This window comes from Lontra canadensis, unplaced genomic scaffold (genome assembly GCF_010015895.1).
Source record: "Lontra canadensis isolate GAN:19392208 unplaced genomic scaffold, GSC_riverotter_1.0 scaffold9, whole genome shotgun sequence".
Taxonomy (NCBI): domain Eukaryota; kingdom Metazoa; phylum Chordata; class Mammalia; order Carnivora; family Mustelidae; genus Lontra; species Lontra canadensis.
Genome location: NW_022631003.1, coordinates 29,601,154 through 29,604,874, shown reverse-complemented (window position 1 = coordinate 29,604,874; position 3,721 = coordinate 29,601,154). Strand labels below are relative to the sequence as shown.

Genomic DNA, 3,721 nt, shown 5'->3' with positions numbered 1-3,721 from the left:
ACACTGGCACATTTTTAGAGTCGATACAGCCATTTTAATTAGCTTGACTTTCCTTTACCACACATGCTGGCCATCAGCAAGAATTTCCAACACATGAGCTGAATAATGAATAAACCAAGATTAGAAAGCAGAATGCTGTCCACGTAACAGAATTGCTACTTCACAACTTTTGCCCAGTTCTCACCTGTTGTCCTGCAAAATCCCCTCATCTGACAGATTCTAGCAAAGCCCGTAGCAACTGTTATGGACCTTTCCTAACCCAGCTCCAGATACTAAGTATCAGAAACAAGTGCCTGTGAAGTGGACGTGTCCATGGGAAAATGGCAGTGTTTCTACTGGAGGTAAGTGTCCAGCTTCCTCTTGATGTTGTCAAAGGAATCTGCCCCCATATAATCAGCCTGGCCCTGTTCCCTCCACTCCTTCCATTCTTCTGAGGACATAAGAGCCTGTGCTGCAGCCAGGATCTCCCCAAGGGACAGAAGGGATACAGCTCCTGAGACACCTTCTACTTTTAGTGAGTGGTTGTCTTTGAAAAAGGCCAAATAGTTTAAGCAGAGGTAAAATACTGGTGGTGAAGATACCCCACCACAGGTTGAGAAACTCTGGATGAGTCATGATGGGATCATGGGACTCACTTTTGACACTTTTTTTTTAGGATCATAAGTATAATTCCATGGTTTGATTCATCCCAGAAAATGCACAACTTTGGCATTTGCACCAAATGCTTTACATGCTGGGAGGTAGGAGTATATAGAAATGCTGCTTAAGTTATCAATAAATGGCAAATCTTTTCTGATACCTGTTGCTGCCCAGCTGTTAAAAAATGTGTTCCATAAACCCTGGTTCCCCCATCAAAACTGCCTTGCTCAGAAGCAAGGTGCAATAGCGGATTGTATGTTTCAACTGAAGGCTGATAAACAAGGACTCCAGAACTGAAGCAGTCAGGCCACCCTGACAATTCTTCTCGCTCCAAAAGATCATGGTATTTGCTAGGACCAGAGTATCTGCCTCCATGAACACACATTCTGAATACTGTGCAAATGACCAGCAATGGAGTTCAGTTAACATGACACCAAACTCAGGCCTCTTCATCAAGGTTAGATGCGCAGAATCGCCACTGTCCAAGATATCTACAGTGATGACTTCATCAAAGACTGTCTCTAAAATTTTTTTCATGGAGTCTGAGACCTGTGCGGTGGCAAGCACGGCCAGAGACAACCCAGGACCAAGACTCCTTTGGTGTAGGCATCATTTGTGGTGTCACAAAGGCCTGATCTGTCATGGTGCTGCCAGGAGTGGGGGCGGTGGGGAGGTAGGGGGTGGGGAGGTGGGGGGCGGTCCCCACAGCTGCAGGTTGCTGGTTGGGAGAAGGCGAGTGCCTGGAAGGAGCGTGGCCAGGGAGGAGACATCGCGGGCAGCTATTTTATTCTTTTATATGAATTTCTGACTTAATTTTAAAATTTCCATATGTATTTTGGGATTTTTATTGGGATTAAATGGATTTATAGATTAGTCTTCTATTGGCTTTATATTTCTTAAAATACTGATTCATTGTATTGATAATATGGTACAGTTCTTTTAGTAAACTTTTAATTCTACTTCAATAAATATCTTCTACATTTTATATTAATTCATGTATTTATCAAGGTAAGTTACACTAGATGCTGTAACAAACAATCCCCAAATGTTTTTATTCAACTAACATGAAGATAGAAGCAGTTTCTTTTTTTAATTTAAATTCAACTAATCAACGTGTAGTGTATTAGTTTCGGAGGTAGAGTTCAGTGATTTGTTGGTTGTATATAACACCCAGTGCTCATTACATCATGTGCCCTCCTTAATGCCCATCACCCAGTTACCCCACCTCCCTAACCCTCTCCCCTCCAACAATTCTCAGTTTGTTTCCTATGGTTAAGAGGCTCTTATGGCTTGTCTGCCTTTCTGATTACATCTTGTTTAATTTTTCCCTCCCTTCTTCTATTCTCCTCTGTTTTGTTTCTTAAATTTCACCTATGGGTGAAATCATATGATAACTGTTTTTCTCTGATTGACTTTTTTCACTTAGCATAATATCCTCTAGTTCCATCCACATTGCTGTAAATGGCAAGATTTATTTTTGATGACTGAGTAATATTCCATTGCGTGTATATGTGTGTGTATACCACATCTTTATCCACTCTTCTGTCGATGGACATCTGGGCTCTTTCCATAGTTTGGCTATTGTGGACATTGCTGCTATAAACACTGGGGGGCAGGTGCCCCTTCTGATCACTACATTTGTAACCTAGTAGCGCAATTTCTAGGTCATAGCGTAGTTCTATTTTCAACTTTTTGAGGAGCCTCCATACTGTTTTCCAGGGTGGCTCTGTCAGCCTGCATTCCCACCAGCAGTGTAAGAGGGTTCTCCTTTCTCCCCTTTTGTTGTTTCCTGTTTTGTTAATTTTAGCCATTCTGACTGGTGTGAGGTGGTATCTCATTGTACTTTTGACTTGTATTTCCCTGATGCTGAGTAACACTCCCCAAATCTTACTTACATCATAGTACAATGTGGACCACGTTGGTTTGCATTCTGCTTGACTCAGCCATTTTGGGAACCTAGATTGACAGCTCTGCCATTATCAGTGAGGACTTCCAGATTGCGCTGTGTCTTACCATCTAGTAGGCAAATAGAGAAGAGAGTGTGAAAGATAATTTGGGGGATTTTTTGACCAGAATGAAATGGTATGCATAACTATTGTTGTATTCACAACTCAGTCAGTTGCCCCACATTTCTGGAAGAGACGCAAGGAAAGATTCCTCATGTAAGCCCAAGAGGTAAATAAAATGATTTTGGAGAACTCTTAAAATTGCCTCAACCACCTACGTAGAAAATCCAAGAGAATCAACTAAAATACTAATAAAACTAGTAACAGAGTTTTAAAAGGTAATTGGATCCAAGATTGGTTTACAAAAATAAATCTTTTTTTCAAAAAAAGATTTTATTTATTTATTCAACAGAGAGAGACACAGCGAGAGAAGGAACACAAGCACGGGGGAGTGGGAGAGGGAGAAGCAGGTTTCCCGCTGAGCAGGGAGGCCGATGTGGGGCTCAATCCCTGAGTCCTGGGATCGTGACCTGAGCGGAAGGCAGACTCAACAAATGAGCCACCGAGGCACCCCAAATCATCTTCTTATATCTGAGAAATAACCAGTAAGAATTATAATAGCTAAGATGACAGAAGATTTTTCCTACCTGTTTCTTTTAAATTGTCTCCAAACAGTGAATATTTTGGCTTTTCCTTTTTTAATGTTTCTAGTCTCTCCTTTTTGTTTTAAATTTAAATATTGGAACATTCCGTGATATTGAATTGAATGGTACCAACTGTCTTGTTTGTTATAATAAATTTTCAATTGGTTAAAAACAAAATAAAATGCTGGAATGCCGCTGGCTGAATTTCTGAAATGTTTGTCTTGATGGAACTCCTCTTTTCAAAATGAAAGACATGATTTTGTGATCATTCTCTTGATAATGAGCCTCTACTTGTGTGGCTCTGAGCTTTCTTTTTTCCAAAAAGACATTTTTTTTTTATTATTGTTGTTGAAGTAGATTCAACAAGAAATTCTGCCTAAAGGTTTCTAGAAATTAAGCCTTTTGTTTTTGGTTTTGGTATGGTTTTAGAAAATAACAGTTGAATGAAAGTCTTAGTGAACATTTAAATCCTGACTGCCTAATTTAGCATTT

The 3,721-nt window shown here is 40.1% G+C and overlaps 1 pseudogene; it reads right to left on the bottom strand.

The window, feature by feature from the left end:
- Positions 1-238: 238 nt before the first annotated feature.
- On the bottom strand, positions 239-1,282 carry LOC116866439 (annotated as a pseudogene).
- Between the last annotated feature and the right edge of the window lie 2,439 nt (positions 1,283-3,721).